Here is a 14161-nt window from a genome sequence, read left to right as displayed (position 1 = left end):
AGAGTCTTGAGACACCAGAGGGAAATCCACCAGACCTTCAAAGAGACAGCGCAGTGGGGAGTGTTGGCAGACTGCTGACTTGGACAGCTTGCACACCATGCAACACAACTTCAGTTAACAGACCAGCTCCCACAAACAAAACATCACCCACTATTGTTGATGAGCAGGGTTAATGCATTTAAACTTCGAAAGTGATTATTGACAACAGGCCATGTTAGCAATCCATCTGCTCTGCAACGATGCACATGATCGCTGCAGAAGAATACACCACTAGTAGTGCTTATTGTTAATACATGGTAAATTCAGTTATATATATATATATATATAAATTAAAATTCTTGTAATTTTCCTATATGTAAGGTTTATTTCATCATCCTCCTGCAAATGTGATGTTACATTCTCTGTGTTTCTTTCATGTCACTTTGAACATATGTCACCTGCATGTAACTCAACAGATCACATTTGTGTACTCTACAGAAGTCGCCACTAAATACACTGTGAAGAAATTCAAAAGGTATTGCAGGACGAACAAAAACTGCCTCTGAGGCAGCTGTTGGATAGTATCTAATAATAAAATATTTGGTACATGGTGGCCGATGTAGACAAAGGTGACGGTGACAGGGCTGCAGGTAATCTCAGATTTACAGCATCAGAAATGCTGATATATATACTTCTAATTCAGTTAAAGGTGGATACTGTGTCTCTATCTATAGATATATATGAGGCATATGTGAATTACCAAATGTGTTTCATACAATAGCACTCTCTCTGACATACACAGGAAGCCACTGAATTATAGATGCAGAAACAGGAAATTCCTCCCTTTGCCCTCCGTCACTCAGGCTGCGACCTTGTACTAAATCAATTAGTAGTGCTGCAGGCAATCAGAAGACCTCCCTGGAGACGTTATGAATGTTCCCTTAATTCATGAGGGCCTCTTGGACCTCTCTCCACAGTGACTACCTGATGGGTGGCCACGGCTCCTGTTCATACAAACAGGGCTGTGATTTCACGCTGCGCAAATCAAAGAGCAGCAGGGGTGAGATTGTTTTGTTTCCTCTACAGTGCAGCATCCTGTCTTGTCCATAGAGGGTCCTCTCATGTGTGGTTACTGTTTCCACTGGATGACCACTGTGAAGGTTCCTCGTTTTGTCCATAGCAATTTGCAGTATCTGCCTCCTGGTGGCTTTTGTCCTTTATAGCGATGGCTCAAGGTAAGTGCTGATATAAAAACAATTTATGGTGTGATTATCTTGGCTAAAAATGCCAGGATACATAATGGTGATTACTTTTAGAGCCCAAGTAGAATTAAATATAAGATCTCAATCGTCTTTAGTGCTGAGACAATTAATCAATTAACTGATTGATATCAACAAGCAGTTAATCAATAGTTATTTATTTACACTGAAATTAAATTATGTATAAAATATCAGATTCTAACAGCTAAAATGGATCTACTTGTTTTTGTTCTGTTAAATAATTGTGAAAAATCGAAAAACAAAATGTTACCCAACATTTTTCAAAAAAAGACTTGTTATTATTGCTATTGCACAAAACACTCAGGACACAGGACCACATGGTAAAAAAAAGAAAAAATATGTAAAATACTGGCAAAGAGCACACATTAGTTCTGCTAATTTCACATGCTCCAGGCTAATCTGCAAATTTTACATTCATAGCTCTGATCTTCCTCCCAGCCTAGCTTGGTGTTTCCGTTTGGGAAACCTGACACTTACTCAAGCTTCCAGCCATTCAGTGTTTTTCAGCAGGATCAATGCTGCATCTGTGTCTTTCTCCCCATGGGACCCTGTGGGATGTAGTCCTTCTCCAGCCCAGTGGATCCTGAATCTTCCCATTCACTCTGGCTCCCCCGAGGACACAGGGGCACATTTCCTATGGACTTGAATAACTCTGCATTTGTGCAGTGTATTGGAGAATGGTTGTTTCATAAGAAATGCCTTAACGCATATGGTTTCAATCACTATGTTTTATCATGAACAGGGCATGTATTTCTTTAGATAGTAGGACAGTGGATTACTCATATTACCCTCAGTGTGTGTGGGGTAACTCGTACTCGTATAGCACAGAGTTAGGAAACAGATCCAGACTCAGATCAAACAAAACGCTGGGGTTTTCTGTGATTAACTGGGACTTTGCATTGATTTCCCTTGGTGATATATCTGTAACATCACTATGAATTTAAGATGAGAAACTCCTCAGGGGCTTACAAGCTGCACAGGAAAATAAAAACTTAAAGGGCTTTGCCTGTACTCATACTCACTCAGGAGTTAAGAGTATGTAACTAACGAGGCTTGGAGAAATTGAACATGAAATTTAATAAAGCAAATGATTCAGATTTAGTTAAGCCTTTTTATTCATCACACAAGCTAATGAGTAACACTGTGGAAAAAGGAAGTTATTAATTTTTTCAAGTGGAAAAAAGTGTGGTATGGATTTTTTCCCCTTTCATTTTAAACTTTGCTGGGTTTTATATATAAAAAGTAAATTAGCAGTAATTTCCTCATTTGGTTTGACCCATTGCAGTCACCAGCCTTCTTTCAGTTCTCAACAGCATAATGAGACCAGTTATTACTTCAGCTAATGGTTATTGCATAATTATCTCAATCAGCTTTGATTGTACGGCTACTTTTCAGCACTTGTAACAAGCATCTCTGTGCTTCACTCTGTGAAGGTGAAAAGAAATGAATGAATGAATTTTTACAAGTTCTTAGCTTTTACTTACCGATTTTTCTAAAGTTGGAGATAATCATGGACACAAAGTGTTTTAACTCACTCACCTTGGCTGCTATGTGCGAGTCCTTTAAGTCATACAGCCAGGGTTTAAAACATGCTTTTACCAAGTGTAACCACTGACTCATTAAAAGTTGCACATCTAAAATCTTCATGAAATTTGACGTGTTTAAAATAAATAAATGCCAGATCATAATTACTATACCTTCATGGGAATCGATTTAAGAGCATGCAAATGGGTTATGGTAAATGGTTAGAACCTGACTTACTCGAACCTCAGATATTGGTCGGTTGTTTTCTCTGTGGAAGCTTTTGGTGTCATCAGGCCAACACTGAAAGAGCTCTCTAAGACCAGGATCATATTTGGTTGCATACACTATAGATTAGCTGTCGTTCGAGCCCATTCTCACTCCCAGGGCATCCATTAGTGCAGTTCTGTCAAAATAGCTGGCGTCACTCATTTATGCACAAGGTGTCTTTTGGTGTCTGTGTCTTGATGCACTGGTTAATGCACTGATGAGAAGGATCAGGCCCTCTCAGCCCTTCATTTGTCAACATGAGTGTGTTTTAAGTGAAACAACGTTTTGCTGTACCTAATCATTTTTCAGTCCATACCTTACCAAGACGTTTTCAGAGCTTAAACCTAACTATTGAATGAAAGCATGAATAAAAGCATAAAATATAAAAGATTCCCAGAAAAAAATAATCCCCTCCCTGAGCCTGGTTCTGCTGCAGGTTTCTTCCCGTTTAAAGGGAGTTTTTTCTTTCCATCGTCGCCTAAATGCTTGCTCATAGGAGGTCATATGATTGCAGGGGTTTTCTCTGTTTCCTTTATGTTATTGTAGGGTCTTAACCTTAGAATATCAAACACCTTGAGGCAACTGTTGTTTCAATTTGGTGGCTATATAAATAATATTGAATTCAATCTGTTTCATTCAGGCTATTTTTTCTTCCATTTGACAGATAAGCAAATATGTGTGAAATGTAATAATCGCAAATGTAAAAAACTTCTGTGACTCTTCTTATTAAAAAAATATAAAAATAAAAATCATACCTGATCTAACTTTAGCCGTTCTTGTACTTCAAGCTTAGTTGCTATTTTTAAATGTACCTTTAATTCAATTTTATTTATATAATCACAGCTGATGTCCCCATGGACCTCAACCTTACACAACTAGAAACATGAACTGACCTGTCGAGTGTCTTTACTGTAGTGAGGGATGTTCTGCTCAGAAGAGTCCACGGCGTACTCAAAACAAGTTTCAGCTCAACAAGTATTCTGTATCAGTTAGGCTGTATTAGACTGGGGTTCTCCAAGTAGATGACGAAACCCCACAACACTGCAAACTGTCTCTTGCTTCTTGTACAGAAATAAACTAGAAAGCCACCAGAATTTTGCTTTGTTTACACACTGTGCAATTTCTGATGAAAAGGTCAGAAGAGAAGGAAAAAAGAATAGTTTTAGTGAGCCTATATAGCCTAGATAAGGAACTGAAGGTGAGTGAACTTTGTAATACAAAAGTACTCTGAGGTTTGAGCTGTTCATTAATTGGTATGTCTGCCTCGGATGACAAAGGTGACGTCAACAGCGGCAAATGTCAGCTGCAGTTATACAACTTTTTAAACAGGCCTTCTGATAATGAAAGGAGGAACTTGGTCTGAAGCACCAAGTTGGTAAAAAAAAAATCCAAACTATATGAAAAAAGAGTCGGTGAAAACTATCAACTGGTAACAGCTTGCAACTGTTGAAAAGGCATAGTTGGCCTGTTTGAACGGTTACAGATTAACAGCTTTGACGTATGTTTTTGACGAGGCACATCAGTTAATCTTTCTGCTCTTTCAGTAAAGAAACATTCATAACTTTCTGATCTTTGTCTGTATGCATAAATTGCAAAAATGCCTGAATAAGCAGCTGTTTATTCTTTGCAGTATATCATGCTGATGTGATGAACCACCAGAGATAAATGTCTTAAGGGATACTGGAAGACAAAGAAGAGCTCAACAGTTCTTAATTTCTCATCTTTGCAAAAAATGAAACGTGTAAAGCATGTTATATTGCAGTGATTTCCAGTATAACTATGAAGTGCAAGCACTATGAGATCTGGGGACTCATAGTTGCAACAGTTATTTATTAAAACAGGAGGGGATGACACCTACAGCAGATTGCCTTATTATTTATAATGCTTGCTGCACATTATGTGAGCAGTTTTACAGTGACAGCTTATGAGAGCACTGCTGTGAAGAGAGTTAAGCTAAAATCATGACATAACTTCTCTCGTAGCAGTCACTGACAGGTCATTTATTTAAAGTTTCTAAACGATTTATGTAAGTTTTGCTGTGTATGCGGTAAATGTACTGAATTTTACGTTGGAGCTTAATAACGAGCTTCACCACTTATAGCGTTCAGAGAATTTTATAATGAAAACTTACCTTCATAATAAAGATGTATATTAGACCGATATCATTGCTGTGCTGATTGCATCGAAGTACTTCTGAAAACTTCACCACTTATAGTGTTGAGAAAATAATAACCCAAGATAATTGAATTAAGAGTAACTTACTTACTTTTCATAAAAATGCTGCATATTATGGTCATAACTTTGTCTCCACCGTGTTTGAAAGACAATGTGATATGTTTTAGATCACAAGCTGCTTCACTTCTTTTCCAGACTTTTCTCTTCCAATCATTCTGGTAAAAGTCCTTCTTGGTTTCTGGTCCAAAGATTTTTTTCAGAACTGTGAATACTCTTTTGAATGTTTTACCAACTTTACATCAATAAGATTCCAAATTAAAAAATGATAATAATAATAATGATAAATTTGAGCATGACATTTAAAGAACCTTTGCCTACCTGATATTGCCTACCAACCAACATAGCCCTACTCTGTCTAAAGAATTCTGAGATAGATTCTTCTTTGCCCATTATTGTAAACAGTATACACTGCATACATAGTGCTAGATTTGAAGGTTGAACAAAAAACAATAAAGATGGAACAAGTTTTACTTAAGCAGTAAAAAAGAAGTAAAAAAGTTAAAAAAAAAGAACAACTTAAAAAACCAAACACAATTAAAACGACTCTTTATATGCGACTTTTGTTTTTGGCAAATATCTTTGTTTGCCCAAAAATCAGCAATGGAGAACACACTAAATGTGAGCTATCCCTCTTCCATAACCCCTATCTATAATTCATTAAGTAATGGGATACACGGCACACAACATGGAATTCACCATAGAGCATAGTACTATGCAATATTCATGTAAACCTCAGGCCAGTATGAGGAATGCAAGGTACTGAAAGTCATACAGAGCTGAATACTGCATGACTTGAAGGATAACATCGAGTTACCTTGGGGCCAAAAGATTGAATCACTACTTGACGTAGGAGCTGTCATACTCCTTACATACAACACAGATGGTGAAAAAAAATAAAAATTATTATCGCATATGTTGCCACAGCTTCCCAACAAATCCTCTCACAAGCAGCTGCTGCATTCCTTGTTAATACAAATCAAGCAGCAGCAGTATAACAGCAACAAAACTCCACAAAAACAGCTTGCAAACTGCTGTCTGGATTTTTAAAGTTGCACCCCCCCCTCTGCACAGCCAAACAGATAATTTCACGAATAACTACTTGCATAGATGCAGGGCTCATCAAAAATTGTAAATTCATTTTTTTCCTGCTTGAAGACAGATACGTGGCTTCAACCACTCACTCTGCAGCCTGTTAAATAAAGACACAAGGTAAATTGTTACTTCAGCTTGTTTGAGGGGCAATGAAAGCAGTGAGGACTTCAAAGGGTTTCTGAATACATTACGGAAATTATGTAAAATGTTCTATGAAGACAATTATAAACCGTGAGTTTAAAAGAGAAATTTGGGCACGTGAACATTCTGGTATGTGTTGATGTATGTAGGTGTTTAGCGAGTGACGAATAAACAGAAAATAACAACCTATGTTTATATGTGAGGTTACTGTGCGATAACTGCAAAGGTAATTGAGCTGGCTGAGCTGTTTGGCTTAGAACCACTATGGAAAACAGCTTTGGCTCCCATTTTGACCTTTGGCCTCACCAGACGCTGCCTTCTAATTTGGCTAATTGTGTTTTTCCCAGGGGATCCATATACACGGCTGTCAAAGAACGGGTGTCAGGTCAGTGTTAAAACACAGGTCACAACACAGACGTGTGGAAAAGAGTTCCATCTTTTACTGTCAGAGTAGCATTAAAGTATTAAATCTGCATATTGATTACGATCTCCACTTTATACTGATGTTTTTATGTAATTACTAAAACCCCTAAAAGGATTAGTAACTGTATGCATATCCTGTATGTTTCGATGGCTGTCCCCCACCAAGTACAGAAACCATTTAATTTTAACCAATGAGCTGCCAGCATAAGTCTGCAAGAATTCATTCCAGTTTATTTGTATTCTCACAAACTGAAATCCATCCATCCACACGTTAATCTACTCTACAACTTATTCAATGGGGAATTGAGCATATCCAGCAGAAACCCATGCAAGCACGAGGTGAGCATACAAACGCCAACTGACTTGGTGGTTAAACCGCTCACTATGAGGCCAAAGTGCTAACCGTTACACCACCATGCCACCACAAAGTGAAATGCCCAATGCTTTAATGTAGCATTAGTCATGTACTGTATATGCAACTTATGTGATGCAGTCATTGTAAGTAAACAATAATAATAATAATAAGGTCAGTTCCTTACAACCTAGTGAGCTCAAATACTTTTCTGGGCTGGTGTGAGGAGCATGCAGTTGTTTCTCAGGTATTCAACGATCAGATGAACACATCCATTGTTAAACTATAGTCTCACTCTTGATTTGTTATGTTCTGGTAGTTGCTAAGGAATCCCTTTTCATTGTATTTTAATGAAACCCGTATGTTCTGACACACAGGGATACCATTTCTGTGCAGATTTTGAAACGCGAGGAAGAACAAAAACCCATTAAAGCCCACATTATGAGGTAGGAGGGCTGACAGATGGCACAATAAAACAAGCATTGTGGGGAGTTTTTCTTTTTTCTTTTGCACACTTGTTGTTGTTTTTCTTTTTAACTTTATCTTTTCTGTTAACACTTGGTCAGGTTTAGGCATTAAAAATCGATGTTCGGGTTTAGGCACTAAGAGGTTCAATCTTGCGTGTGTTTACCTGTGTACCCCTGTGTGTTTGCGGGGTGTTGGCGGGGGTTAAATACGCATTCAAAAGCAACTGCTCTATGCAGATGTTCCAAACTAATGATCTGTTTTCAATCTAAACAAATTCCAAGTATCTACTAACGCACACTCACAAACTCCAACACTAACGCAAGCTTGATCACTCTCGTCTCAGACTGACATGTAAGTTCCTTCTTTGTTTAAACTAAAGATCTATTGTGTGTAATTGCATTGCATCACATATAATGTTTGGTAGATTTTCTTCTCATTTGTGAAGAACTTTTTCTTCTATTCTGTTCTCAGACTTTTAAAAATAGCATTTAAAGAAGTGCTAAGTTGTGATTTGAATGATCAGCAGGAAGATATAGGTGATACTTTAGTTTATAATTTAAGATGCACACATCGTTTAACTGTGATAGGCATTAAGTGCAGGCTGAGCATAGGTATTATAGATATTATCCCACAATAACACCTCTTTTTTGAAGAGTGTCATCATTATATTAACCAACTCCAACAAGGTGGAGATCTAAAAGTTTCTTGTGGGACTATTTCACTGAAATAAAAATTTCTGTATGAAAACTTTTGTACCTCATTAACTTATTAACTAAATTTGGGAAACTACTATATACTCTATAGAGAGATTGGGTGGAGCAGTTAATGCTTAACTGCTTACACAGTTACACAAGCTGTTGGTAGTCTACCTTAAACCACCTACCAGACTAAAACACACACACCTGTATACCAAGTTTTCAGGATAGATACAAATACAGACTGGGGTCAATTCAGGGAATTCAGAATGACACACTCAGATTTTGTTGTCCTTGCCTGACTGGATGCTTGGTTTCTGTCGGTCCGCGGGTGTTTATCACAGCATGGGTAGATTATAGTTCAAAATAAATGAACTTTGACCGCAGTGTATGTGCGCTTTGCTCGGTGAAGCGGCAAAGTTTTGTAGTGGAAGCCACTGGAAATAATGGGCTTCATAGTGCAGTAGTACCATTGTTGCATCATGACTGAAAACCCTTAAACACAGCACAAGCAGCAGCTGAAAAACAGTGGGACAACACGTCATCCAGACGTGGTAGCATGAAGGAAGTCAGTTAAAATAGAGGGTCCATGTACTACTAAACTGTAGCATATCATCCTGGATTAATAATGATATGTCAAATGAATCTGTTGATTCTAAAGCATCACAAATACACAAGTTAGTCAAAATCTTAGTGTTATTAGTACACAGTGATTAGCTGTAGAAGATTATAATCACCTGAAACCTACGAAGCTGGAAGGAATGTAGGAAGTATTTTACAATTCAGCATCCCAGCAGTGAAATAAAACATCATGACTAACCTCTTTTTTCAACAGCAGCATCTCTTCCTACAAACATCTCATAGAGATATCTGTGATAAAGTCCAAAGAGAGACATCTATATACACGCAGAAAACTTGGACTGGCCCACTTATTTTGGTGTGAATACTCACACATGAGAGATGAGTTGTGGAACTTAAAACACAGAGCTGTTGATCCAGGTGCCATCTGATTATTTTTGGCCACCGGGAGTGTCAGGAAATCAGTGATAGATGTTCTCGGATAACCTTATCACCCCTTTAGACCTACCCCACAGATAGATAGCCTGTACTGAGAAAGCAAGAACTCATGAATCTGTCACTGCCAGTGTAACTTGATCTTTTCGCTCTACTAATCTTTGATTACATGAGTGATAATGGCTGAACTCCAAGGTGAAAAAGAGGGTTTAAAGTATGAGAAAAGACTCAGTAAGCATGCTGTATATTCTAAATAAAGTTGTTGGGGAAAAATACCTTCAGTCTTCACTGAGGCATTAGAGAACTATTACCTTTGTATCACTTACTGATTAATTAATTCAATAGTGCCCTCTCTCTTCTGTCTCTGTGCAAGTGTGTGTGTTTGTGTCTGCACCTGTGCGGTCCAAATGAAGTTTAAGACACAAGTAGGCATCTAGAGAGGAGTAACCTTCCACACACCATGCACGAGACACACCATCTGTTCTAGTGAGAGGTAACAAAGTCACCGTCTGTGCAAATGTTCGCCATGGAGTCTGGCACCGATTGAGCATCACTCTATTTGGCATGGTATCGGTGACACGCTTGCCAGGTTGTTGTGACTACATACTCCTAACTTTCCTTGCATGTTTAACAGTACAATAAAATTGTATGGTGCAAAGTTTAAGCTTTAAGCTTTAATAAATCACATTACACTTCTTTAACAGAGAAACACAATTCTGTTATTTAATTAAAAGAAGACGGTCTAAGCTGTTTCAAATCTGTCCTTAGTTCATTAAGGTGCAAAAAAAGGGAGAAGAGTGAGAAAGCAAATGTCTCAAGCGTTCACAGAGAACAGCTACTGTTCTGTTTGCAATCAAGTACAGACATGATGTCACTATCCTGGGAGCTGTATGTATGGGATCCTTTTAAGTCAACGCTGTGAATGTTTGAAGGTGCAGAGAGAAGCCACCCCCATTATTGAACACTAAACACGAGCTTTTGCTTCCAGTTCTAACCCACCGTCCACCTTAAAACAAATGATGTGTTGTTATTTATTGTGTTTGTATGTTGTTGTATGCAGTTTATTTACGCTCGTCATGAACATGAATACCATGCTAACTGTTCTTTTTCCAGGGTGGAATGATTGCACAGTATGCATCTTTAATTAATCCAAGAAGACTTGGGTGCTGAAGTTTGAACTTATGTTTATGTGACAGGTGAGACCTGAGTCTAGGAACCGCCCCTGGTAGGCGGGGCTAGGTTGTTCCCTTTTATAAGCACAGGTGCAGTGTAGTTAGTCCATCTGTTGTGTGAACCTGGAGCTGTGTGAATACCTGGTCTACGCTGTGCTATTTGGCCTTTTTAACTTTTCTATGATAGCTTGGTGTGGATTGCATAGCCTTCTGTTGGAGCGGTAGGTCACAGAAACCATTCTGCTTGAGTTTTGGTAGAGTTTGGTAGAGGTTTAAAGTTATTTGCACCCCTGTGGAAACTTGTAGTGGGCTCCCACCTCTTGGATGTTGATTACCGATACTTATTTTAGTTACCTGGACACAGGTAACTGAAAAACAGACAAAGTGGCAGAGATATTCCTTCTGAGGTAAATTCTTCAGTGTAATTGATGTCCTGTTTTCATTTACAGCTTGCCAAGCTGCTGCTTTGCCGGGTGGATTTCTGGCTGTTGGGCCGAGGTCCTTATACACTGCTGGCTGTTGTAATTTGTTTTAAAACTGGTTTAACAATTTTAATGGGTGTGGCTGTTTGTTTATTGTTATTTCATTGTATCAGCAGGCACCAATTAATGTATTGATTGTGGCTTAATCCTTATCATTGCAGACAGTGAAGGTGCTGCGTGGAAGATGTAAACCTCTGATCACAACTGTAAATAACCCAAATATGTTAGAAATGAATACGAGAGAAAAGGTAAAGTAATGCTTAAGTTCTTGCTGAGCACATTTTCCTGCTGGGAAAAGTCAGAAGATCGGCAGCAGAGGAGAACAAAAATCTTCAACTTGGGCAACAAAGTAACACAATTAAATTGAAAGCATTATGTTTGCTGTGGGGGATTATCCACCCTGGTACAGGTTCAAGTGAGTGTCATTTGTTTACAACAGCAGAGAACAAAAGGCAGTTAAAGCTTCTTCTCAAGGACAGAAAGGTCTGATCTCATATTATGGTAATAGGTATACAAGAGAAGTGATTAGTACAATATCAACATAACTGAGAACAAACTGGCAGTAATTAATAGCAAAGTCACTATTTAAACATTATTGCATTGTGTGTGTGTATAATGTTTCAATTCAGTCGTTGTCTTGTGGCTATTCACTTGGCTACTTTATCCTTAGTATGGCCTGGGGGGGGTAAAGGTTGCTGTTGTGGTGACTACTTAAAGCGCACATGTGTGCTACTGTAAATGGCATGCTAAGCTAATGAAGCCTGTGTGTAAGTTCAAGAAGGTAGCTGTGTGATCACTGATCTGCCTGCTTCCTGTTTGGCTGCTGCTCTTGTTTCAAAAAACGCTTTCACATGTTGTCAATCTCAATACTCACATCTTTACTCTATTCCCATCATCTTCTTGTCAGCCTTTTTCCTGGGCCAGTCATCCTCCACGATGCGTGCTCTGTCAGACTCTTGTGTGATGCTATCCACCCCCTTTACCACATTCATGTCACTCAGATCTCCATCTTCACCTCCACCAGCATCTACACTCTGGTGGGTCCTGTTCTTAATCCAGTCACTGCTGGGATTCTGTTCTGCCATAAGTTGTCACTGGAGTCTAAACACCACAATGATTAATTCTTTATCTCAATAAATCACGTTTAAGTCATTTCAAATGCTCTTTCCTTATTGGACTATAGTGTTTGGGGAACTAACATTAATGAAGGTAACAATCTCCAAGCAGCTGTATATGTTACAGAGACAGAGTACATGCCCTCACATGGGCATAATTGTCTGCTTGAAAAACTAATCCATCAATCATCCATCCTAATCCCCGGCAACCTCCAACTCATCCAGGACAGACACCCAGACGTTCACGTGCCTGAAGTGCCCAGGAGACATCCTGATCAGATGCCTGAAGCAGATTAACTTGCACCCCTAATTCCCCCTGGAATGATCAAGCTCTCCACCCCACTCCAACAGAGAAGTCAGACATCTCCAGAGGAAGTCTACGGCTGCTGGCTGCATCCACAATTCCATCCCTTTAGTGCCTACCCAAAAATCATTATGTCAGGAGTCTTCCTCACCTGTTGTCTGCATCAATATACCACTAGACAAATCCATGCACCAATCTCTTGCTCTTCTATCCAAATTTTAGTTTTAGGCTACTAGATAGCCCTGCGACAGACTGGTGATCTGTCCAGGATGTACTTCTTGCTCCATTGCACCTGGGATGGGCTCCAGCTGCATCCCATGACCCTGAAATGAATAAGTGGAAGAGAATGGATGAATACGACATCTCTCTAAGCTAAACTAAAGCATTTTAATGTAGCTCTCTAAATTCTTTGAGTAGTGAAAAAATTCTTTCACACTGTCAAGTCTTTTTTTTTTTTTTTTTTTTTTTGGTTTTTTGTATCAGCTGTAGGCCTTTCTTTTACTTTTTGAACTCCTGGTTTCGCATTACGATAGATGCTCCTCGGGACAGTATGGTGTATTCTTCTTTTGTTCTACATGCTGCCTCACTGTTGTACTGTCATCAGCAATAAAACCAAACTACAATGTCACAGAAAAACAATTAACTAAACAAATAAAAGTAATCATCAAATAGGACACTCTAGACTAAAGTAAAAGACAATGAGGATAAAATGCTTTGATTTTTCAAGCAGAAATCAGCCTGCAGTGAATATGGCTGCTAAATGGTTTCAAGAAATATTTACAAAGCTTCCTTTCATCACCCAGTTTGGTGATTTTGACATTAGTGATTATGGGTACAATAACTAATCCCTCATTAATGTTGTCCTCACTGCTCTGTGTCACAAGGATAGGAAATCAATGAACCTTCGCCTGAAGCAAAAACTGAGAGCTGTCCATCTCCCACCTTTAAATGGCACCTCCTCTCCAAACTGAAAGATCGTTATAGAAGTAAGAAATTCTGGATCTACTGGCAGTAACTTAGTCTCTAAAGGGCAACATAATCATGTTTACCAGGCAGGTCCATCTACAAGAGAACTCCTAGCGGAGGGGATTAGGATGACATTAGGTCAACATTCCCTAATTTGAGCATAAAATAGACCTTTCCGAATCCACGATAGACTTGGAAGGAGCCGGAGAATAATGGGTTATGAGAAAACAAACATTTTCTCTCTAATTCTTCCATTTACTTGGCTTTTTCATTCTTCCAAATTTAATGTTAATTTGAATTACAAATGCAGATGCACATTGCAAATATGTATGAAGAAATCCCCATGGCACTGAGCTGCTCTTTAAAGATTCAGAAATTGGTTTCAGAGCCCATCTTCCCATGTTTAAGGACTCCCAATGGAAATGTTAATGTATCGTTCCAGAGATTCTCACTGCAAACTTGTTAGGGAACTACAATTACAATCGTTGAGCCATAAAGACATTTTACAGTTACACTTTTTCCAATGTGAGACTTCAGCAAAAAATAATAAGTTGAAACAACTAAGGCTCTGAAAATGTTTAAATGAATGTTGCTGGCTCATGTAAGTCCATTGAAGCACTACAGCACAGCAGCCACAGGCAGTAAAGATAAT

The 14161-nt window shown here is 38.6% G+C and overlaps 1 long non-coding RNA gene across 3 annotated transcripts; it reads left to right on the top strand.

Annotated features, from left to right (window-relative positions):
* Nucleotides 1-10684: 10684 nt before the first annotated feature.
* On the top strand, nucleotides 10685-13398 carry LOC120723696. Of its 3 annotated transcripts, none has more exons than XR_005693808.1 (5): nucleotides 10685-11006; nucleotides 11092-11140; nucleotides 11286-11372; nucleotides 12032-12161; nucleotides 12465-13398. It is a non-coding gene; the product is annotated as an uncharacterized LOC120723696 (long non-coding RNA). The 3 variants fall into 3 exon arrangements; XR_005693809.1 differs by having other exon boundaries at nucleotides 11092-11163; XR_005693810.1 differs by lacking the exon at nucleotides 11092-11140 and having other exon boundaries at nucleotides 10685-11049.
* Nucleotides 13399-14161: the final 763 nt, after the last annotated feature.

Source organism: Simochromis diagramma, unplaced genomic scaffold, assembly GCF_900408965.1.
Source record: "Simochromis diagramma unplaced genomic scaffold, fSimDia1.1 OVJJ01000685.1, whole genome shotgun sequence".
Taxonomy (NCBI): Eukaryota; Metazoa; Chordata; class Actinopteri; order Cichliformes; family Cichlidae; genus Simochromis; species Simochromis diagramma.
Note: the sequence above shows the minus strand (reverse complement) of the source record. Positions and strands in the feature narration are given on the sequence as shown.